Genomic DNA, 13,359 nt, shown 5'->3' with positions numbered 1-13,359 from the left:
CTGGGTTGGATGGGACAAAGGTTTGGATCAGATGTATTTCTGGGTTGGATGCGACGAAGGTCGAGTCGAGACGTAGTGATTGAGAGCACACCGGCAAAAGAGCGGTTGCAGAGGTTGTCGTTCACTGTAGTCGCAGTTGGAAGTGCAATTCACATCACGTCGAAATTGGAAACACGGTTGATACGACACCGTAGTTGGAATTGCGGTAGCTACACTTGGAAGTACGGCTCAATTGGCCGTAACTGAAAATGTAGTGAATGAATATTTTATTCTTTTTCTTTTTGTTTTGATTTACTATTTTTTGAATTTGATTTGTTTTTATTTTCTATTAGTTTAAAATTAAAATTTGCGCATAATAAATATCTTTTAAATAAATAGATAATTTCAAAAAACATTATCTATTAACAAACAAATATAAATTTCAAATTAATTATATTATAAACAATATTAAATAAATATTAAATATAATAAAAGTTAACAATTAAAAAAATGTTAACAATTCAATATAAAAAGTTTAAAAAAATCACAAAAATACAACAAATTAAATTTAAATTAATAAATGAATAAAAACAAAAAGTATACAACTGTAACATCCCAATAAATAGTAATTACCATTAATTAGAACTAATTACATTTACAGAATTAACAGTGCAGTCTTAATTACAACAACTCTTAAAAGCCGAACGTACAAGATACAGGGTTCGGAATATATCTACAAAATACTAAGTTCTGAACGAACGACTTTTCAAAACTAAATAACCGAACGTCCCAAAATACAATCCAGAAACACTAACAGCTACTACTGAACGAGCGCTCTAGGGCTCGGCTTTAACCTCTACTTCAACAAGGTTGGCGTCTTCCAAATTTTCTTCTTCCAGCATTTCTTCAAGTGGCGCCTCACCATCTGCTCACATCCACACGGATGATCATTGCATTGACAAGACGGACGTACATAACCAGTAGACAACACAAGGAATTGCAAGGGTAAGCTTAGGTAGTTTAATTCATACAACTCATATAACAATTTCACATAAGCAATTAACATACGAGACATACAACAATACATCAAAGCATAATATAATTCATCCAAACTCTCATAAGACCGACCGTCCGGACTGTATGAATCCATGTAACTACAGGCGTTCGTGCACTCGGGTGGTGTGGTAACTGGAAACACTTATCAGCTGCCACCCGAGGTTAACCCTATCAGTCCAAAGTACTCAAGAGAACTAGGGCCTCCTGCCATTCCCACACATGACCTACTCCCCTCTACTTGAGGACGGGTACTCACGGAATATCAGGATGAACAGCCATCAGTAATTTTACCATGGTCATACTATACAACTCATCATATTCAAATTAGAGAGACGTTCCTCCTTGGAACGCTCGTTCAAATTCCAAACTCATAGTTTCATCTCATATATGGTTCGCACATTATATACTTCCCTCAACATCACATTTTCATTCTTAGTTCCACTTCCCTAAAAAGACGAGCGTTCAGACCCCTTCATAATGAGGACGAACGTCATCATGATACCGAGAGACACTCGTGTCTGACAGAAGAAAAACGAACGTCTTTCCGAGGACGAATGTTGTGATCACTTGAATCAACTACATGGACTGACTCTAGAACGATTTAACTGATACTTAGAATAATTTACTTTCAAGGACATTAGATCGAATCCAAGTGAATAAAACGTCATAAGACTTTTAGATATTAAAACGGACACGAATTTATAAAAGGTACTACCCGCCAGTCAATAACCGAACGCGGTAGTGGATATAAAGTTACTGTTTGGACGAACGCTAATTAGCTTTATGGACGAACGCTATTTAGCTTTATGGACGAACGCTATTTAGCTTTATGGACGAACGCTATTTATCGCTCGTTGAAATATTACGAAAAGGACGAGCGTTCAGTATAAAACCGAACACTGCTTAGAACGAACGCTAGGTAAATGACCGAGCACTAAATAGAACGAACGCTCGATCTAAGAACGAGCGCTCATTTGGACGAACGCTCAGTATAAGACTAAGCGCTCCTATAACGAACGCCGGATTACAAAACCGAGCGTTACTAATATAACTTCAATTAATTACGATCGTTGGACACCACTAGGATGAGCCGAACGCTCAAACCTAGCCTTTCACAAGAAGACGCTCGCTCTTAAACAGAATCCTTTCCAAATGAAAGAATTCCTATTCTAAGTCATTTTCAGGGGAAACCGAACGGTATAAGACCGTTTGATGACGAGCGTGCATTATCAAGCAAAGACTATGATATTTTCCAGATTTTTCATCTACAATAACTTCACAGTTTTCATACGATTCATAACTTATAATTTATCTCCACCATAAATCTCATACATTACAGAATTCATATTATCATCTCATACTATACAGAAATTATTTATTTTCCAAATCATACGTTTCATCCTCAACATACAGTTCATACAATATCACTCATACACAACCAGTACAACAGGGCTCGTTCATGCATACTTAAACATCATACATTTCATACATCCAGTACACTTCATGCTTTCACACACATCATCCAAGTATCAATTAAATTACTAAAGCTTCCCTTACCTGGTTCAGTAGTGCACTTCCAAATGCAAGGGTTTCGCTCGTTCTCTCACAGCTTTCTACCCAAAGAATCACTCCACAACTTCCACTTAATCTAACACACCAAAAATCATAAACAGTTCAGACCTATAACCCACGCATGCAACCCGAATTTGGTTCGCAAAAACAAAAGGGACGAATATTCAGAGACGAGAACTTACCAGTTCAGATCGCAGTTCTGTTCGGTTTAGAACGATGCTCACGGTGCAGGGAATGTTTCTACGGTATCTGAAATGGGATCGGAGGAGATGATGGTGAGTTATCTTAGAGAGAAGATGAAGGAGTTTTAGAGAGAAGTTGGAGAAGAAGAAGAGCAAGGGTTTCGTGAGGAAGAAGATGAATGCAGGGAATGATGGAAAGTGTTTTCAGAGAAATCATTTTTCTCCCCCACGTCAAACGGACATGCACTCCTGTACTGCCACCTGGTTCCCACTACAGATTTTAGAAGCTTCTAATGTGACAGACGGCGTCAGCGCATGCAGAGGGTGATTTCCCTTCTCACGCAGGACGAACGCCCATTCTCCACACGCCACTTGTCTTCCACTAACGTTTTTCAAAGGTTTCAGCCGTGACACATGGCAGATACATGCAGAGTGAGTGTGAGTGCTGTTTGACGTGGCACGGTGCCTTAAAAGGGTGATCAGAGTGTGGATTTGGGTGCGTTAATTAATCAGGGTTTCACATTCCCCCTAACTACAAAAATTTTCGTCCTCGAAAATTCTAAAGCTTACCAGGAAACAAGTGAGGGTACAACTTCTTCATAGCTTCTTCAACTTCCCATGTTGAGTCACCAGTCTTTGCGTCCCACACCACCTTCACAAGACGAACGTCCTTTCCTTTGTAGAGTCTGGTGCGGCTATCTTCCACGCAAACTGGTTGTAGCTCCAGCGTTCGGTCTGGGCGAAGCTGGACGTCTTCCAACTCCAGTACGTGTGATGGATCAGATATATACTTCCGGAGTTGAGAAACGTGAAAGACTGGATGGAGGTTGGACAATTGAGGTGGTAAAGCTAACTCATACGCAACTGATCCAATCTTCTTCAGAATTTGATAAGGCCCTACGAACTTGGGTGAAAGCTTCTTTGGACGGAGAACTCTTCCCACTCCAGTGATTGGATTCAGCCTGAGAAACACGTGATCTCCAGCAGCGAACTCTAAGGGTCTTCTTCTCTTATCAGCATAAGATTTCTGCCTGCTTTGAGACGTCTTCAATCGTTCTTGGATCAACTTCACCTTCTCAGTTGTTTGCTGGATCAATTCAGGTCCAGTTAATACGTTCTCTCCTTCCTGGAACCAACAAAGCGGCGTCCTACATTTTCTTCCATAGAGAGCCTCAAACGGTGCCATTCTTATGCTTGCTTGAAAACTGTTGTTATACGTGAATTCTACGAGCGGCAGAACTTCATCCCATACTCCCATATGATCTAGGACGCACGTCCTCAATAAATCCTCGAGCGTCTGAATGGTTCGCTCAGATTGGCCGTCCGTCTGAGGGTGATATGCTGAACTCATCAGCAACTTGCTCCCCAATTCTTCTTGCAACGATTGCCAAAAATGAGAAGTAAATCTCGTGTCTCGGTCTGAAACAATGCTCGAAGGAACTCCATGCAACCGAACGATCTCCTTAATGTACAACTTGGCCAAGTTTGCCATTGACATCTTCAAGTTGACGGCTAGGAAATGGGCGCTCTTCGTTAATCTATCCACAATCACCCAAACTGAATCATGGTTTCTGACCGTGCGTGGCAGGTGGGTCACGAAATCCATGGAGATGCTGTCCCACTTCCATTCAGGAATCTCCAGTGGCTGCAGTAACCCGCCTGGTCTTTGGTGTTCGGCCTTTGCACGCTGACAAGTTAGACAGGACGCTACAAAACGTGCAATGTCGCTCTTCATTCCCGGCCACCAGAAAGATACACGAAGGTCTTGATACATCTTAGTCATGCCAGGATGCATGCTAAGACGGCTGTGATGCCCTTCCTCCAATATAATCCTCTTCAGCTCACCATCATTGGGAATGCACGTTCTACCCATATAACGCAGTAGACCGTCCGCTCCAGTACTGAATTCCTTAGCCTGATCTGTGCCGAGCGTACTTAATATCTTTGCCAATTCTTCATCCTCACGTTGCTTCACTCTGATTCGGTCGAACATATCACTGGAAAGTCTAAGGTTACAGCATCTGATCACGTTTGCTCCTAAGTCGAACTGTAACCTTAGATCTCTAAAACTTTCCACCAAGCTCAGCTCTTTCATCATCATTGCCGAGACCCTTACAGCTTTCCTACTCAAGGCGTCAGCCACCACATTAGCTTTTCCAAGGTGATACAACAGCTCAAACTCATAATCTTTCAAAAATTCAAGCCACCTCCTTTGCCTCATATTCAGCTCCTTTTGATCAAAGAGATACTTAAGACTCTTGTGATCACTAAAGACTTGAAACGTTGCTCCGTACAGATGATGCCTCCAAATTTTTAGTGCAAACACGATCGCTGCCAACTCTAAGTCGTGTGTGGGGTAATTCTTCTCGTGGATCTTCAACTGCCTAGAAGCGTAAGTGATGGACAAATTTGTAAGCACCAAAATATGATGTCACAAACTTGTTTCACAATCGGCAAGTATGACCGAATCGTTCAAGTAATAAACTTGGTAAGACCAAGTATCGTTCTTCCCAAAGGACTCACGGCCTAGTTTAGTTGTGTGGTTTCTTGATTAACTAAGACTTACAAACGAAATATTTGGATTATATTATGCAAAAGACGAAAATAAACATGTATGCATGAAATTTGATCAATGGCAAAGACAAAAGATAAACACTTTCAATGAAATATATGAATGAATATGTTGTTGGGGGTCAATTTCATCTCATCCACTCTCATACATTTTAGGAATTCAACATTCAAATCATCATTGTTAATGCCACTCTCTAAAGTACCATTCTAGATGGCTTCTCCCTAATCACGAGTTCATACAATTCCTAGCATTCCTAATGATTAGTTCATAAGTGCAGGAGCTTAACGACAACCAATATAATATTGGGAGAAATTCCCCGGATCTAGACTTCCCCGTACGTGTCCGTATCGACAAAACCAATAATCATGCATTAGAATGAGTTAAACAATGCAAGCATTAAGCAAAGAGGAAAAACCCTAACTAATGATGAAAGAAAGCATAAATCTTAGATTAAGATGCAAGCATAAATTCCATATATGAGAGCTTCAAGAGATTACATTGATTCCCCAACAAACATACAAGGTTTAGTTCACCATATTCATGGTGAACCTAGATGAATTACAATGAAAGTATGAAAGAATAAACCCTGAAAAGGTGAAGAGGTAGCCTGAGCATCCAAGATCCTCCTTCAAAGGGGTGGAAGAGAGAGTGTTTGCCTCGTTTCTGCCAAAGATGTCTAACCCTAGGACATGCAAGTCCTTATATACTATTCTAGAGTTACAAAAGATTACAAAAGCCCAAGCCCAAAAAGTGCCGCTCAGCGGTAAATACCGCTCAGCGGTGACCTCGCTTCACTTTTCTTCCCCTCAGCGGCCAGTTTGCCCCTCAGCGGACCTCCCGTGACCTCCTGAGTGCCGCTCAGCGGTAAAATGCCGCTGAGCGGTGCCTTCGACTTCTCTTTTTGCACTCTTTGCTTCCTTTTATGATTCCACTTCTCTCCTTCTTTACTTCTTTCACTAAATTCACCTCAAAACCTGCACAAAAACACTCAAATCAAGCATAAACCTGTCCAGCTCTCTTATTTCTGAAAATATAGATAAAAGCATTGATTTCAAGCTAGTTTCTAAGTCTAAAGGTTGCTTTTAATATCAATTTTAAGCCTGAAAATAACAGTTTTTCAACTGTTATCACAACCCCAAACTTAGAACTTTGCTTGTCCTCAAGCAAAACAAGATGTAACTCCATCTTCAACCAATTCATATGATGATTCACTCATTCAAAATCCTCTTTTCAAGATAAATAACAACTTCACTCAAACTTATGACCAAGAGTTCAATCAAGATGTGCACATGCTTTAGTGTTCACAAAGTCATTTAAATTCCAACAAATGCTATTTTTCATGAATGATCAATCAATTAAGCATGGATGTTCATGTGCTTATGGACTATTTCCTCACTAGGTAAAGTGTTTCACTCAACACACAAGTGTATAAGAGGTGAGGTGTTTCACTCCTTCACTCTATTATCACAATGTCACACGAATCAACTTTGCCTTTCATTTTACCACAATCAAAAACATTCACAAGCATGCATCATCACAAGGACTTTTCAATGGCTTATAATGTGGCTGGGCTAACAAGAAAATTGGTTTTTCTGGATCACAAAATCCTTGAGTTAAGAGAATCATAACAACACAATTATCTTATTCATTCCCAACTTTCTTTTACCTTTACATTAGCATTGAGCTTTACTTCTTTTTCTTTTCTCTTTGTATATTCTGACTTTTTAGCTTCTTAGCTCAATGCTTTTCTTTTCATGTTTTCCCAACAACCCCAAACTTGAACATTCAACAATACCACACAAGATCTTCTACTTAACTCAAGGTAAAGATTTTCAATCAAAGGTTTTCAGTGTATGTTCAAGGCTAAGGGTTCAAAGGATAGAACACAACGTGTTCTCTTTTAGTAAGCTAACTTTATGAATTTGGCCAATAAAAAGGGTTCCAACAAATGGCCTTGATCACATGATGCAAAACAAGCAATTGATTCAATCATAGAAAACCTGGGCAAAATCATTCATGCTTTCAAAGTAATAGCATTCAATCATACCAAAAACTCTGGAGCTCAAAACCTCACATATAAGCTCATTCACATTTGACATACACATCCTGCTTAATCTCACAATCACAATCATGATATCATGCATTTGTTCACAAAGCTTGTGAACCACCTGTATAAGCATTTTAATGTGCACATCTATCTCAACATCAATCAATCAATAAGCATCATCAAGCAGTACTTATCACACAATCACAGTTAATAGCAAACCATCATAACAAACCAGGTTTTCAATAGAGTACATCAAACCCTAATCTAAAAACAAAAACAAATAAGTTCAGAAAACTTAAACCGCAAAAGCATAATCATATGATAGCATTCATCAGTAAATGCTATCTCAGCTCCTCATCAGTCTGAGTTGTCCTCTGTATCTTCCTCTTCCTCCTCATCTTCATCATCATCAAATGCATCCTCCTCCTCAGCTTCATCTTCTTCCATATCTCTTGCTGAAGCTTCAGCTGCTCCAGCTCCTCCTCCATGTACTGGTTCTTCTGGCCAAGCTACTACATTATGGAATTCATCCATAGTCCACCTGTGGGCTGGAGGTGTATCATACATCCCCACTATCATCTCAGCAGTAGCCACCTGCCCTCTGTGAATAGACTGCAACTGAGCACCTATAAGAGACATATACATGTCCCTCATCTGGAATGGTTCTGCTTCATGTGTATCAGCAGATGTCTGGCTCTGTGCTGGCCCTCTCTCTCTACGAGCACGACGTGGTGGAACTGGCTGAGCTACATCCTCACCTCCACAGTACTGTCTATAATAAGCCTCATCAATAGCTTTTCTTGGCCTCTCAAATGGTGGAACAGAAGTGTCCACCCCAGCTAGCTTGCAGAGGTGAGTGATCAAAGAAGGATGTCCTAGTGGTGCTTTGTTGTTTGAGGTGTTCGCACATACACTAATTTCATCAGCTATCACCTGCCCAATATTAACATTCAAATTTCTGATAGCACAGTAGATGAATAGTGCCCTGCTGAGAGTAATATCTGACACATGTGAACATGGCTGAATGTTGGCATGAGAAAATGCCATCCAATATTTTGCAAGAGGAGTCAAATCTGTCCTCCTAATGTTAACCACTGAGCCAGATCTATTCCTTTGGAAGTGTCCTCCAGGTATACACAACACTCTCTCCACATCCTCAAAATCAGCACCTTCCTCCATGCAAAGAGCAAACTGACATTGCTCACCAGCCCACACAGTATCCAGGAAGTTGTTGATCGAATCAGGATCATACCTGATAGCATGGCCTCTGACATAGCCCAAATAATTCTCAGCTGGATAATCACCAATCTTCTTTGCATTGGTGTAAAATTCCTTCACCACAGCTATGTTGGCAGGTGCAGGATAAGTGGCTAGCTTTCCCCAATCATTCCCTAACACTTGCTCTCCAAATTGAGGAGCAAAGTTAGGTATCATTCCAACCTTTCTCTCCATCAGAAGTCTTCTGTCCTGAACCACCCTAAAGTGCTTCTCATGTTTCCTAGAGAGGAACCTGCTAGAGTGGGGTTGCTCTGGTTCCTTTTTCTTCCTCTTGGTTGCCATGGTTTTCAATCTCTTTCCTGAAGAGGATGCCATTCCTACATTCAAAACACAACAAAACCACAGAACATGATGTTAATCATTAGTAAAACACAGAACACAACTCCTTTCGAAGCTAAACCACCGCTGAGGGCCAGAATTTCCCCTCAGCGCCACCAATGCCACATTCCAGCACGCAAAAACCAGAAAAAACCAAGTCTGGCAGAGTACCGCTCAGCGGTAACTTACCCCTCAGCGGTAACTCTGCAGATTTGTGAAAAACCTATTTTAAAGCTGTCCTAACTCCACCCAAATGCAATTTTCAGTGTTCCAGTTCATAATCATGCAGTTTAATCGGTTCAAACATCAAATATATCATCAAATCATGCATAGAAATCAAAACCCCTAAATATTCATGCTTTGACAATCACATTCAAATTCAAGAACCCTAGAATAAACAAAATGCATTTTACTTACTTGGGTGGAGATACTAGATGCAATGAGAATGCTTCCAAGCTAGAATGCTCTCTTCCAACCCCAAACTTTGATGGCACACTAGTGAAAAAGTGAGTGAAAGAGAGATTTTCTAAAGAGGGAAGAGTGAAAAGATGTGGAAAACCTAGGAGAAGATGTGTGGAAGTGTTTGTGCAGAGAGAAGCCTGAAAATAAACCCTAAAACACAGCTTGGGGTATAAAAATACCCTAATGGGCTCGGGTCCCGCTAAGGGGAACTAAAGCCCATTCTGCGAGAGTACCGCTCAGCGGTAAAATACCGCTCAGCGGCACTTTCGTGATGTGCTCCTCTCCTTCTTTTCTTAACCTACGTGTCTTCCCTACATGCCCCTCATGGGTTCCCTGCAATTCAATGTTAAAAATGCTTATGCAAATCCTAACTAAAATAAACAAACAAAAACAATCAATCAACTGGGTTGCCTCCCAGGTAGCGCTTGTTTAACGTCACGAGCCTGACCCAAAATCCACCAACACCCATCAGTAGGTGTTTCAAACTTACCAGCACCCATCAGTAGGTGTTACAAACCTAGTATCCTTCAGTAGATACTTAACCACCTAGCATCCTTCAGTAGATGCTAAATTCAACAAAATAATGTCCAGAATAAAGTCCACAACTTAAAAATTACAAAACCAAAATAAAATCAAAAGTTTATCAATCACTGGGTTGCCTCCCAGCAAGCGCTCTTTTAACGTCATTAGCTTGACCCAATAAAGTTCAAGTTCCATCTTCTTTATAGTTGATGTAACCATTCCACCAACTTCTCAACTGCTTCCTTTGGACTGTCTTGATTCTTCTAGAACATGGAGACTCTATCTCTATCATCTCCTTCTCTTTAAAGCCCTTCACAACCCACAACTTGTTCTTGATTCTTACTGGTGTGCCAAGTTGGAGTCTTCTTTTCTTCCAGTCTCTAGGAATTCCTTCTCCTCTTCCAATCTCCTCTTCCTTGGGTACCTGAAACAACAAACAATGGTTACCTGAAACCTCAAGATCTTCATCTTTATGTCTAGTCATGGGTGCATCTCGAAATGCAGCTTTATAACTAGCCTCTTCCTCCTTTGCTTGCGTTTCATCCTTGAAGACATCCACCACCACTCTCTCCTCTCTATCCTGAAGCACTACTATACCTTCATGTACATCAATGATGGCCCTGGCCGTTTTCATAAACGGTCTTCCAAGTATGATAGGTATCTTCTCGGTCTCCATTTTCATCACCACAAAGTCTGCTAAAAACTGAAGTTTGCCAACACAAATTATAATGTCCTCAGCAATCCCACATGGCTCCTTTGAAGACCCATCGGCCATTACTAGATTAACCTTTACAGGTTTCACTTTAACATTGCCAATTTGCTCCAGTAAAGAGTAAGGTATCAAGTTAACACTTGAACCTAAATCAAGGAGAGCTTTCTTTACCTTTTTCTTCCCTATAGTACAAGGGATAGAAAAACTACCTGGATCTGGTGCTTTAGGAGGGAATGACTCTTGCTTAACAGGTATACACTTTTCTTCCTCAACATCTCTACGTCTCTTCTTTGTAGAGGTTCCTTCATCTGATTTTGTGTATACTGAAATTTTCTGTAGAATTTGTTCCCAAGGTGCATCATTGTCCACCATTCTGAATAACTCTGTGAAGTCCATTTGTTTCTCTTGATTTGTTGGAAAAGGAAAAATGTTCTTTCTTTCTACTTCTCTTCTTTCTTCTGTTTCGTCTTCTTCTAACTCAATTATCTCTTCATTAACACTCTTTACCACTTTGCACTCTTCTCTGGGGTTAACCTCAGTATTAGCCCCAAAATTTCTATCTGGTCTTTCTTCCAATCGCTTGGTAATCTGACCCATTTGAATCTCCCAATTCTTTATAGCAGCTTCAGTGCTCTTTTGAGAAGATTCTGTTTTCTGTATGAACTGCTGAAGAGTTTCTTCCAACCTTGTTTGTCTTTCATTAAGCATAGATAACTGTTGCCACAAGGTTGGTTGCTGCTGCTGCTTATTATATTGATTCGCTTGCCCAGTTTGTCCTTGGCCAATGCTTGGATGTGGTTTCCACCCTTGATTGTAATTCCCTTGACGGTATGGAAATTGATTAGCCATGAAATTAACATCCTCCACGGCTTCCACTGGAAAAGCACACTGACCATTGACATGATCACCTCCACATAATTCGCACAACTGGGTTTGTACCTGTGCAGCAGATTTCAGCTCTTTAGGTAATTGAGCCAAAGTTTTAGTCAGAGTCTCCAGCTGTTGAGTTAGAATTTTGTTCTGAGCTAGCAAGGCATCATGTGTTTGTAATTGAAGAACTCCTTTTTGTTGCATAGGAGCTCCTCTCTCACTGTGCAGCTCATTGTCACTAGTAGCCATGTTTTCTATAATTTCAGTTGCTTCCTCTGGAGTCTTCCATTTAATATTGCCTCCTGCTGAGGCGTCCAGCATCATCTTGGTTTGTGAACCAAGCCCTCCAAGGAAAGTTAAGACTACTTCTTGATCTTCAAAACCATGCGTGGGAGTTTTACGTAACAAGCTTTTATACCTGTCCCATGCATGCCCCAGTGATTCTTCCATGCCCTGCTTGAATGATGAAATCTCTTGCTTGCCTTTGGTCACCTTAGATTGTGGAAAGTATTTGTTTAAAAATTTTGTGACCACTGCTTCCCACTCTGTGAAACTTTCTTCTGGAAAAGAGTTTAACCAAAGCTTAGCATTGCCCCCCAATGAGAAGGGAAACAAGCTAAGTTTGATAGCTTCGTCTGGCACCCCATTAATCTTGACCGTGTTGCAGATCTCATTAAAAGTTGTAAGGTGCTCATATGGGCTTTCGTGAGATAACCCATTAAATTGATTACTCTTCACCAGTTGAATTAATGCTGGCTTGACCTCCATGTTGGCTGCATTGACTCTAGGTCTAGCTATGCTGTTAAAGTGTTGAGGTCCAGCAATATTAGTGTAATCTGCAAGAGTTCTTCTAGCATTATTGTTCTCCATACTTCTTGTGCTATGAACAGAACCTTGTGGTGATGATTGTAAGAGAGTCTCTGGAGAAGGGAAAAGTTCTCTGGACGTTCTGATTCTTCTCCTCCTTCTACTCTCTTCTAGACCTTCAAAAAGTGGTTCTGTTGTTTTCTTACTCCTAGTTCGAATTGCTTCCTGCATACACAAGAAAACAAAACCCTAGAAAAGATTTGTTAGCACAAAAAGATATAGAAGAAGATATATATTCAGAAGATAAAAAGATTGAGAAGATAGAATCAAATAAAACCTAATCTAAAAATAAAATCTAATCTAACCTAACCTAAAAAATAAAATAAAATAAAATCTAATCTAAAAATAAAATAAAATCTAATCTAACCTAATCTAAAAGATAAAATAAAATAAAATAAAATCTAATCTAACCTAATCAAATAAAATAAAATAAAAAACAGAAAAATAAAATAAAATAAAAAACAGAAAAAAAATAAAAACAGAAATTCAAAAGTAAAGTCAAAGATAATCAATAATCACACAAATTAACCAGTTAAACCACGAGTCCCCGGCAACGGCGCCAAAAACTTGATGGACAAATTTGTAAGCACCAAAATATGATGTCACAAACTTGTTTTACAATCGGCAAGTATGACCGAATCGTTCAAGTAATAAACTTGGTAAGACCAAGTATCGTTCTTCCCAAAGGACTCACGGCCTAGTTTAGTTGTGTGGTTTCTTGATTAACTAAGACTTACAAACGAAATATTTGGATTATATTATGCAAAAGACGAAAATAAACATGTATGCATGAAATTTGATCAATGGCAAAGACAAAAGATAAACACTTTCAATGGAATATATGAATGAATATGTTGTTGGGGGTCAATTTCATCTCATCCACTCTCATACATTTTAGGAATTCAACATTCAAATCATCATT

The 13,359-nt window shown here is 39.8% G+C and overlaps 1 long non-coding RNA gene across 1 annotated transcript; it reads right to left on the bottom strand.

The window, feature by feature from the left end:
* Window positions 1-654: 654 nt before the first annotated feature.
* Window positions 655-3,126, bottom strand: LOC108337932 (uncharacterized). The gene is made up of 3 exons (XR_001832971.2): window positions 2,790-3,126; window positions 2,593-2,683; window positions 655-904 (listed from the first exon to the last, which is right to left on the bottom strand). It is a non-coding gene; the product is annotated as an uncharacterized LOC108337932 (long non-coding RNA).
* Window positions 3,127-13,359: the final 10,233 nt, after the last annotated feature.

The sequence above is a fragment of the Vigna angularis genome, chromosome 7 (assembly GCF_016808095.1).
Source record: "Vigna angularis cultivar LongXiaoDou No.4 chromosome 7, ASM1680809v1, whole genome shotgun sequence".
In the NCBI taxonomy this organism is placed as follows: Eukaryota; Viridiplantae; Streptophyta; class Magnoliopsida; order Fabales; family Fabaceae; genus Vigna; species Vigna angularis.
This window is presented reverse-complemented; position numbering and strand designations above follow the sequence as displayed.